The sequence below is a fragment of the Salvelinus fontinalis genome, chromosome 23, assembly GCF_029448725.1.
Source record: "Salvelinus fontinalis isolate EN_2023a chromosome 23, ASM2944872v1, whole genome shotgun sequence".
NCBI classification, from domain to species: Eukaryota; Metazoa; Chordata; class Actinopteri; order Salmoniformes; family Salmonidae; genus Salvelinus; species Salvelinus fontinalis.
In genome coordinates, this window is record NC_074687.1 from 11,452,570 (window position 1) to 11,464,800 (window position 12,231).

Consider the following 12,231-nt stretch of genomic DNA (forward strand, 5'->3'; position numbering starts at 1 on the left):
ACACTTTACTAACAACAAAAGGGGCTTTGTGTTGGAGCCTATTTCTGTTTGACTGATGAAATTAAGCTATAGACTGCTATATCCATAGATTTGTCGGTCAATTCCTCCTCCCACCATGCACTCTTTAAATAGCCTCCCTCCTTGTCAGTGAGGGGCTGTTATGTTAAAACCAAGACTCGAATTGAGGGAGTGTGAGAGAGTATGCCTTAGGCCTTCATTTTAATAAAGAAAATGTCAAAAATCGCAAGTCTACCCTTTTGTTAGCGTAAGATTTTGAAGAAAATAAAACCGATTTGAAGGATATCAAGTCATTTATAACAGCATTTTGATCGGTGATGCTTTATGCTACAAACCAGCTATATCCACTGTGATTTATTATTTCACCCTGTTGGTCATCTATAAACGTTTGAACATCTTGAAGAACTATCTGGCCTTAATGGCCATGTACTCTTATAATCTCCACCCAGCACAGCCAGAAGAGGACTGGCCACCCCTCAGAACCTGATTCCTCTAGGTTTCTTCCTAGGTTCTGGCCTTTCTAGGGAGTTTTTCCTAGCCACCGTGCTTCTACACCTGCATTGCTTGCTGTTTGGTGTTTTAGGCTGGGTTTCTGTACACCACTTTGAGATATCAGCTGATGTAAGAAGGGCTATATAAATACATTTGATTTGTTAGCTTACGGATCCGATTATATAAAGTGATTTATAATAGCGTTTCGGTCTGTGATGCTTTATGCTAGAAACAAGCTGTAAAATACCTGGGAAAGATGTGACTGATGCATTATGGGAATATCATTGTTTTAGTTTCTTTGACATTAAGAGGCGGAGCTACAATCTTCTATAGCCAAGGTAGACCAAAAAATGTCCTTTGCGTTGAAATCGAATTCTGTCACTGTCAATTGGTATAAGCTATTCACTTTCTGTACAATAGAAGATGTTTAAAGCCAAACAACTTTTAGGGAAACCTGTTGACCTTCTCTCGTTGGGTTAAGCCACGGAAGAGTAGCAGTTAAAGCTTACATTTGCCTGTGTCAGTAAACCTTCTGTGTCTGGGGAGGGAAGGTAGGCCTAACTTTTGAAAGTACTATTCTCCCCCGATTCCTAATTATTAAATTATTTGCAAACAAGATGCACTGATTTGGCATTGGAGAAATAGGATAAGATGACAACATAAGCCTATCTCTCTGTCCATTCTTAGCCTGGGATTTGTGTGGTATTATTAAAAAAGATTCTACTAATGTGTAAAATTACGTAGAATTGCATGACATTTTTATAAAAGGCCTTTCATTTTTTTCCCGACCTGCAAATATGATGATAGATTCATGCAATGCTTTTACTATAAACATCTTTCCATCCCTACTCTTGTCCACAGGGGTCTGTGTACCCACAACCTTCTGGCCCGCAGCCCTGTGCTCTATAAACATTCCTGCGTTGCCATATAGTGCTTACAGGATGAAGAACAGTTTATAAAACTGCATATCTCAGGCTCTGTTCTGTCCAGGAAGTGAGGGTAAACGGTATATCTCAGGCTCTGTTCTGTCCAGGAAGTGAGGGTAAACGGTATATCTCAGGCTCTGTTCTGTCCAGGAAGTGAGGGTAAACGGTATATCTCAGGCTCTGTTCTGTCCACGAATTGAGGGTAAACGGTATATCAGGCTCTGTTCTGTCCAGGAAGTGAGGGTAAACGGTATATCTCAGGCTCTGTTCTGTCCAGGAAGTGATGATAAACTGTATATCTCAGGCTCTGTTCTTTCCAGGAAGTGAGGGTAAACTGTATATCTCAGGCTCTGTTCTGTCCAGGAAGTGAGGGTAAATGGTAGACATGTTCTCTGCCATCCACTTCTGTTTTAATTATTATTTTGGGTGTAGGGGAGGGTCACTGGTTAGCTAGCTTGGAGGAAGTATTTATTGTTGTGTGCATTGCGTTTGTGCACTTAGCTAGCTACCATTGCATATGAAGTGTGACTGGCTCATCCGCGGATGTTCGCCGCTACCGGGTTGGTACGCAGCAGGTACAACTTTTTGTTCAAGCAGGAGAAGGAACGGCCTCCCGCTGTGATGAGTACCAGTCTATCAGCAGTGAGATTCTCTGTGTGTTTCATGCTTTAGACTGTTAAAAGATTAGTAGGACTATGTTAATTAATCACTTCTTGATCTGTCCTCTTGAAAGAAAGTGCCTTCATAAAGTATTCACACAGCTTGGATTTAAAATGTATTACATTTAGATTTTGTGTCACTTGCCTACACACAATACCCCATGATGTCAAAGTGGAATTATGTTTTTAGAAGTTAATAAAAAATGAAAAGCTGAAATGTCTTGAGTCAAGTATTCAACCCCTCTGTCATGGCCTAAATAACTTCAGCAGTAAGAATGTGCTTAACACGTCAGATCATTTGCATGGACTAACTCTGTTTGAAATAATAGTGTTGAACATGATTGTTGAATGACTACCCCACACATACAACTGTCTGTTAGGTCCCTGATTCAAGCAGTGAATTTCAAGCACATATTCAATGAGAAAGACCAGGGATGTTTTCCAATGCCTCGCAAAGAAGGGCAACTATTGGTAGATGAAAAATATATATATATCCCTTTGAGCATGGTGAAATTATTATTTACAGTGCATTCGGAAAGTATTCAGACTCCTTGACTTCTTCCACATTTTGTTACGTTACAGCCTTATTCTAAAATAGATGAAATTGTTATTTTCCCTCATCTACACAAAATAGCCCATAATGACAAAGCAAAAACAGGTTTTTAGAATGTTTTGCTAATTTATAAAAATATATCACATTTACATAAGTATTCAGACCCTTTACTCAGTACTTTGTTGAAGCTTTACAGCCTCAAGTCTTCTTGGGTATGACACTACACGCTTGGCACTTGTATTTGGGGAGTTTCTCCTATTCTTCTCTGCAGATTCTCTCAAGCTCTGTCAGGTATTTTTTCAGGTCTCTCCAGAGATGTTCGATTGGGTTCAAGTCCGGACTCTGGCTGGGCCACTCAAGGACATTCAGAGACTTGTTCCGAAGCCACTCCTGCGTTGTCTTGGATGTGTGCTTAAGATCAGTGTCATGTTGGAAGGTGAACCTTCGCTCTGGAGCAGGTTTTCATCAAGGATCTCTGTACTTTGCTCCATTCATCTTGCCTCGATCCTGACTAGTCTCCCAGTCCCTGCCACTGAAAAACATCCCCTCAGCATGATGCTGCCACCACCATGCTTCACCATAGGGATGGTGCCAGGTTTCCTCCAGACGTGACGCTTGGCCACTCTACCATACAGGCCTGATTGGTGTAGTGCTGCAGAGATGGTTGTCCTTCTGGAAGGCTATCCCATCTCCAGAGGAACAAGTGAGTGCTGTCAGTGACCATCAAGTTTTTGATAACCTCACTGACCAAGGGCCATCTCCCCCAATTGCTCAGTTTGGCCAGGCAGCCAGCTCTAGGAAGCCAGCCAGCTCTAGGAGTCTTGGTGGTTCCAAACTTCTTCCATTTAAGAATGATGGAGGCCACTGTGTTCTTGGGGACCTTCAATGCTGCAGAAATGTTTTGGTACCCTTCCCCAGATCTGTGCCTCGACACAATCCTGTCTTGTTGGTCTACGTACAATTCCTTCAACCTCATGGCTTGGTTTTTGCTCTGACATGCACTGTCAACTGTAGGACCTTATATAGACTGGTGTGTGCCTTTCCAAATCATGTCATCAATTGAATTTACCACAGGTGGACTCCAATGAAGTTGTAGAAACATCTCAAGGATGATCAATGGAAACAGGATGCACCTGCGCTCAATTTCGAGTCTCATAGCAATTGGTCTGAATATTTATGTAAATACGGTATTTCGTTTTTTTTAAATGTATACATTTGCTAAAATTTCTAAACCTGTTCTCACTTTGTCATTATGGGGTATTGTGTGTAGATTGAGGATTGTTTTTATTTAATAAATTTTAGAATAAGGCTGTAACGTAATACAATTTGGTAATAATCAAGGGGTCTGAATACCTTCCGAATGCACTGTACACTTTGGATGGTGTATCAATACACCCAGTCACTACAAAGATACAGGCATCCTCCTAACTCAGTTGCCGGAGAGGAAGGAAACTGCTTGGGGATTTTAGCATGAGGCCAGTGGTGACTTTAAAACACTTAGTTAAAGCTGCAATATGTCACAATTTGGGCGACCCGACCAAATCCACATAGAAATGTAGATTGTCATTCCCGTTGAAAGCAAGTCTAAGAAGCAATAGGTCTGTTCTATGTGCGCAATTTCTATGAATCCCGGCCTTAAATTTCATTTTTGCGTCTTTTACTTTCGTGTTTTGTACACCAGCTGAAAATACAATATTTTGGGTTATGGATTTCTGCATAGTGCATCTTTTTAAATGGCTGTGACTAGAGAAACCTGAGGTTAGATCAACTACATTGTAAACTCTGCAAAAAAATAAACGTCCTCTCACATGTGTAAATATGTGTATGAACATAAGATTCAACAACTGAGACAAACTGAACAAGTTCCAGAGACATGTGACTAACAGAAAAGGAGTAATGTGTCCCTGAACAAAGGGGGGTTCAAAATCAAAAGTAACAGTCAATATCTGGTGTGGCCACCAGCTGCATTAAGTACTGCAGTGCATCTCCTCCTCATGGACTGCACCAGGTTTGCCAGTTCTTGCTGTGAGATGTTACCCCACTCTTCCACCAAGGCATCTGCAAGTTCCCGGACATTTCTGGGGGGGGATGGCCCTAGCCCTCACCCTCCGATCCAACAGGTCCCAGACAGGCTCAATGGGATTGAGATCCGGGCTCTTCGCTGGCTATGGCAGAACACTGACATTCCTGTCTTGCAGGAAATCACACACAGAATGAGCAGTATGGCTGGTGGTATTGTCATGCTGGAGGGTCATGTCAGGATGAGCCTGCAGGAAGGGTACCACATGAGGGAGGAGGATATCTTCCCTGTAACGCACAGCTTTGAGATTGCCTGCAATGACAACAAGGTCAGTCCGATGATGCTGTGACACACCATGACGGACCCTCCACCTCCAAATCGATCCCGCTCTAGAGTACAGGCCTCGGTGTAACGCTCATTCCTTAGAAGAAAAACGTGAATCCGACCCACGAATCCGACTCACCGCTGGTGAGACAAAACCGCGACTGGTCAGTGAAGAGCACTTTTTGCCAGTCCTGTCATGTCCTGCTACGGTGGGTTTGTGCCCATAGGCAACGTTGGTGCCGATGATGTCTGGTGAGGACCTGCCTTACAACAGGCCTACAAGCCCTCAGTCCAGTCTCTCTCAGCCTATTGCGGACAGTCTGAGCGCTGATGGAGGGATTGTGCGTTCCTGGTGTACCTCTGGCAATCCTGTACCTGTCCCGCAGGTGTGATGTTCGGATGTACCGATCCTGTGCAGGTGTTGTTACACGTGGTCTGCCACTGCGAGGACGATCAGCTGTGCAATTTATTGCCCTGGCCACATCTGCAGTCCTCATGCCTCCTTGCAGCATGCATACGGCACGTTCACGCAGATGAGCTGGGCATCTTTTTTTTGTGTGTTGTTCAGAGTCAGTGTAAAGGCCTCGTTAGTGTCCTAAGTTTTCATAACTGTGACCTTAATTGCCTACCGTCTGTAAGCTGTTTGTGTCTTAACGACCGTTCCACAGGTGCATGTTCATTAATTGTTTATGGTTCATTTGACAAGCATGGAAAACAGTGTTTAAAGTCTTTACAACGAAGATCTGTGAAGTTATTTGGATTTTTACGAATTATATTTGAAAGAGGGTCCTGTAAAAGGGACGTTTTCTTTTTTTGCTGAGTTTAGTTACTCCACAATAATAACCTAAATGACTGAGTAAAAAGAAGGAAGTCTTTACATAACAAAAATATTCCAAAACATGCATCCTATTTGATATTAGGCACTAAAGTAAAACTGCAAAAAATGTGTCTCAGAAAGTCACTTTATGTCCTGAATACAAAGCATTCTGTTTTAGGCAAATCCAACACATCTCATCACTGAGTACCACTCTTCATGTTTTCAAGCATGGTGGTGGCTGCATCATGTTATGGGTATGCTTTTCATCGTCAAGGACTAGGGAGTTTTTTTAGGATAAAAATAAATTGAATAGAGGTAAGCACAGGCAAAATCCTAGAGGAAGACATGGTTCAGTCTGCTTTCTAACAGACACCGGGAGACAAATCCACCTTTCAGCAGGACAATAACCTAAAACGCAATAACCTAAATCGTCTTGTAACTCTATAGCAAGACTTGAAAATGGCTGTCTAGCAATGATCAACTTGACGGAGCTTTGAGAATTCTTAAAAGAATAATGGGCTAATATTGTACAATCTAGGTTTGCATGGCTCTTAGAGACATACCCAGAAAGACTCACATCTGTAATTCTAACATGTATTAACTCAGGTGGTTGAATACTAATTTAATCAAAAGATATGTTTTATTTTCCATTAATACATTTTTTGTTGTTGAATGTTTTCTTCCACTTTGACATTCAAGTATTTTGTGTAGCTTGTTCACATACATGACAATTAAATACATTTTAATTCCACTTTGTGAAGCAACAAAATGTGGAAAAAGTCAAGTCATGGGATGTATGTACGTTCTGAAGGCAACGTAGCTGTACTGTGTGTTAACAGTAGGCTGCTCATGCTGTCATAAGGCAGTTGACCAATGAAAACAAGGCATGTTGAATGATTGGTAGCCCAGTAGTCAGACCGAACTTGATGGATGAGGTGAGGGTGATCTGATACAAGCTCATATAGGCCTAGTTCAGTTATTTCATATTCCAAATAGCCTACAGTAAACTAGACTACTATAAAACTAAGACAGTTGACATTTTCCCAAGACTATCCACATAAGACACCTATTAATTACAATAATCATTGCCCCCCCCCCCCCCTAAATTTCACCTTGAAAAATGTCAGTGTCATTGAGACAACCTCTATTTTATTAACGATCAAACACCTGACTTCTGTGTTGGCTACTTTGTTTGATATAATTTAAGACTCTGCAGTAGGTTTCAGGAAACAGCAGTTATAGGTTTTTAAAATCAAATAGTTAAATTCTGATGGGGAAGTTGGCTGACCCCCTCCAGACCCACCCCCCCCTACTCAACCTTAGGCCTACATCAGAACCACCTTGTTAGAAAATCCTAAGGAGACCCCTGATTGTACATTTAAACATATTTCTAGTTAGCTAATGAAGAGCAGCCAATTACCAAATACTCCTAACAGTCTATAGCCTACGATTCCTACACAGGCAGCCTTCTGCCAACATCCTTATTAGGCAACAAAAGGTGCATTTCCCTATGATTTGAGCAGTGTGGGGTCCCGGGGTTCCACCGCCGCACTGAAGTGGTACTCATACAAATTCTTCAAGGTTGGCAGGTGTGAGATTACTCATGTTGTCCTTGAGTGAGGGTGATGGACTTGTGTTGTTTCAGGTGTCTGCTCTGAAAACCATGGTGATCCTAGGAGGTCTCACCCGCAACCTCTCTCAACAACCTTGGGCAACAGCCAGGTAAGAAACAGTAGCATCATATTTCAGTGGAACCTCTAAATCATGTGTTGGAAGGAAGGTATGGAACTGGAAAATGACTTTCTGTGCCTCCCCTTTTAGCCAAGATCAACGACATAGTGATGTCTACCTACCGGGTGATGAAGAGCAAGCTGCCAAGCACGTTACAAAGAATGTCCTTGTACCTGGCCAAAGGAGACACAGAGTTTATCCTCTTCAAGCCTGTTCGGGTGGGTGTCTGTTAGACGCTGGAGGAATTGAAACTCTCATTCTCCTTTTTCCAACCCTGTACTAGCCTGGTCTCAAATCTGTTTGCGCTTTCCTGACAAAAATGGCAATACAGCACAAACAGATCTGGAGCCAGGCTAACCGTGTTCGGGATCTCATGAGGGTTTTGCTACACACCTACAAAACAAATAGATGTTTTCAGCAGGTGCTGAGGCTGAGCAATGCGCAGTTACCATTTTCAGCCTCATTTCTGCTTGTTAAAGAGAAATCATTGTTCAGTAATTATTGTGGCTCTTTGTGTACGGCTAAGTGCTAATCTAAGTGCTAATCTAAGTGAATCTAAGTGCACAACAACGGCGTTGACATGGCAACTAGGATACAAAGGGGGCCGGCGAGGGTGTACTTTCTCTCCAGCAGCTCTCTGGCTAGCATGCTGTTTTCTCCAACAGAACAACATTCAGCAGGTGTTTCAGAGCCTGCACACTGTGATTCAGGAGGAATACAGCAGAGAGGACCTTCAGATCATCGCTTGCCCTTCTATGGAACAGGCAAGTCTTGTACTGGCTACACTACAAAATCAGAACCAAGGGCATGGTATTACAAGGTTCATCACTCTCACCCTGGGGATGGCTGTTGGATCTCAAGGTCTTTTTGTTAAAGTGTATTTAATAAACTTTGTTTTTTTTCAGATTATCCAATTGGGATCACAATATATTTTTCACTGTGTGTAGTGGCGTCTGGAGTGACATTGAGTCATGCTGGATATTGTTAGCTCTGTGTTTCTGTTCTTTCTCTCTCTCTCTCTCTCTCTCTCTCTCTCTCTCTCTCTCTCTCTCTCTCTCTCTCTCTCTCTCTCCAGATTAACCTGCTGTTGACTTTGAATAAGTAGCCTGAAGGGCTGGTCAGTAGAAGATGACGAGCTCTGTCTGACCAGACAGTTGTGTTACTCCAGCCCTGACCTGACAGCAGTGTTACTCCAGCCCTGACCTGACCAGACAGTAGTGTTACTCCAGCCCTGACCAGACAGTAGTGTTACTCCAGCCCTGACCAGACAGCAGTGTTACTCCAGCCCTGACCTGACAGCAGTGTTACTCCAGCCCTGACCTGACCAGACAGTAGTGTTACTCCAACCCTGACCAGACAGTAGTGTTACTCCAGCACTGACCTGACCAGACAGTAGTGTTACTCCAGCCCTGACCAGACAGTAGTGTTACTCCAGCCCTGACCAGACAGTAGTGTTACTCCAGCACTGACCTGACCTGACAGTAGTGTTACTCCAGCCCTGACCTGACCAGACAGTAGTGTTACTCCTGCCCTGACCTGACCAGACAGTAGTGTTACTCCAGCCCTGAACTAACAGTAGTGTTACTCCAGCCCTGACCTGACAGTAGTGTTACTCCAGACCTGACCAGACATTAGTGTTACTCCAGACCTGACCAGACAGTAGTGTTACTCCAGCCCTGACCAGACAGTAGTGTTACTCCAACCCTGACCAGACAGTAGTGTTACTCCAGCCCTGACCAGACAGTAGTGTTACTCCAGCCCTGACCAGACAGTAGTGTTACTCCAACCCTGACCTGACAGTAGTGTTACTCCAGCCCTGACCTGACAGTAGTGTTACTCCAGCCCTGACCAGACAGTAGTGTTACTCCAGCCCTGACCAGACAGTAGTGTTACTCCAGCCCTGACCAGACAGTAGTGTTACTCCAGCCCTGACCAGACAGTAGTGTTACTCCAGCACTGACCTGACCTGACAGTAGTGTTACTCCAGCCCTGACCAGACAGTAGTGTTACTCAAGCCCTGACCAGACAGCAGTGTTACTCCAGCCCTGACCAGACAGCAGTGTTACTCCAGCCCTGACCAGACAGTAGTGTTACTCCAGCCCTGACCAGACAGTAGTGTTACTCCAGCACTGACCAGACAGTAGTGTTACTCCAGCCCTGACCAGACAGCAGTGTTACTCCAGCCCTGACCAGACAGTAGTGTTACTCCAGCCCTGACCAGACAGCAGTGTTACTCCAGCCCTGACCTGACCAGACAGTAGTGTTACTCCAGCCCTGACCTGACCAGACAGTAGTGTTACTCCAGCCCTGACCTGACAGTAGTGTTACTCCAGCCCTGACCTGACAGTAGTGTTACTCCAGACCTGACCAGACATTAGTGTTACTCCAGACCTGACCAGACAGTAGTGTTACTCCAGCCCTGACCAGACAGTAGTGTTACTCCAACCCTGACCAGACAGTAGTGTTACTCCAGCCCTGACCAGACAGTAGTGTTACTCCAGCCCTGACCAGACAGTAGTGTTACTCCAACCCTGACCTGACAGTAGTGTTACTCCAGCCCTGACCTGACAGTAGTGTTACTCCAGCCCTGACCAGACAGTAGTGTTACTCCAGCCCTGACCAGACAGTAGTGTTACTCCAGCCCTGACCAGACAGTAGTGTTACTCCAGCCCTGACCAGACAGTAGTGTTACTCCAACCCTGACCAGACAGTAGTGTTACTCCAGCCCTGACCAGACAGTAGTGTTACTCCAACCCTGACCAGACAGTAGTGTTACTCCAACCCTGACGAGACAGTAGTGTTACTCCAACCCTGACCAGACAGTAGTGTTACTCCAGCCCTGACCAGGCAGTAGTGTTACTCCAGCCCTGACCAGACAGTAGTGTTACTCCAGCCCTGACCAGACAGTAGTGTTACTCCAACCCTGACCTGACAGTAGTGTTACTCCAACCCTGACCTGACAGTAGTGTTACTTAAACCCTGACCTGACAGTAGTGTTACTCCAGCCCTGACCAGACAGTAGTGTCACTCCAGCCCTGACCTGACAGCAGTGTTACTCCAGCCCTGACCTGACAGTAGTGTTACTCCAGCCCTGACCTGACCAGACAGTAGTGTTACTCCAGCCCTGACCAGACAGCAGTGTTACTCCAGCCCTGACCTGACAGCAGTGTTACTCCAGCCCTGACCTGACCAGACAGTAGTGTTACTCCAGCCCTGACCTGACAGTAGTGTTACTCCAGCCCTGACCTGACCAGACAGTAGTGTTACTTCAGCCCTGACCAGACAGTAGTGTTACTCCAGCCCTGACCAGACAGCAGTGTTACTCCAGCCCTGACCAGACAGTAGTGTTACTCCAGCCCTGACCAGACAGCAGTGTTACTCCAACCCTGACCTGACCTGACCAGACAGTAGTGTTACTCCAGCCCTGACCAGACAGCAGTGTTACTCCAGCCCTGACCAGACAGTAGTGTTACTCCAGCCCTGACCAGACAGCAGTGTTACTCCAACCCTGACCTGACCTGACCTGACAGTAGTGTTACTCCAGCCCTGACCTGACAGTAGTGTTACTCCAGCCCTGACCTGACAGTAGTGTTACTCCAGCCCTGACCAGACAGTAATGTTACTCCAGCCCTGACCTGACAGTAGTGTTACTCCAGCCCTGACCAGACAGTAATGTTACTCCAGCCCTGACCAGACAGTAATGTTACTCCAGCCCTGACCTGACAGTAGTGTTACTCCAGCCCTGACCAGACAGTAATGTTACTCCAGCCCTGACCTGACCAGACAGTAGTGTTACTCCAGCCCTGACCAGACAGTAGTGTTACTCCAGCCCTGACCTGACAGTAGTGTTATTCCAGCCCTGACCTGACAGTAGTGTTACTCCAGCCCTGACCTGACAGTAGTGTTACTCCAGCCCTGACCTGACAGTAATGTTACTCCAGCCCTGACCAGACAGTAATGTTACTCCAGCCCTGACCTGACAGTAGTGTTACTCCAGCCCTGACCAGACAGTAATGTTACTCCAGCCCTGACCTGACCAGACAGTAGTGTTACTCCAGCCCTGACCAGACAGTAGTGTTACTCCAGCCCTGACCTGACAGTAGTGTTATTCCAGCCCTGACCTGACAGTAGTGTTACTCCAGCCCTGACCAGACAGTAGTGTTACTCCAGCCCTGACCAGACAGTAGTGTTACTCCAGCCCTGACCAGACAGTAGTGTTACTCCAGCCCTGACCAGACAGTAGTGTTACTCCAACCCTGACCAGACAGTAGTGTTACTCCAGCCCTGACCAGACAGTAGTGTTACTCCAACCCTGACCAGACAGCAGTGTTACTCCAACCCTGACCTGACCTGACCTGACAGTAGTGTTACTCCAGCCCTGACCTGACAGTAGTGTTACTCCAGCCGTGACCTGACAGTAGTGTTACTCCAGCCCTGACCAGACAGTAGTGTTACTCCAGCCCTGACCAGACAGTAGTGTTACTCCAGCCCTGACCAGACAGTAGTGTTACTCCAGCCCTGACCAGACAGTAGTGTTACTCCAACCCTGACCAGACAGTAGTGTTACTCCAGCCCTGACCAGACAGTAGTGTTACTCCAACCCTGACCAGACAGTAGTGTTACTCCAACCCTGACCAGACAGTAGTGTTACTCCAACCCTGACCAGACAGTAGTGTTACTCCAGCCCTGAC

At 45.5% G+C, this 12,231-nt stretch overlaps 1 pseudogene; it reads left to right on the top strand.

Annotated features, from left to right (window-relative positions):
• LOC129821570 (conserved oligomeric Golgi complex subunit 3-like) overlaps positions 1-8,645 on the top strand; it is a 30,494-nt pseudogene extending 21,849 nt beyond the window's left edge.
• The last annotated feature ends 3,586 nt before the right edge of the window (positions 8,646-12,231 follow it).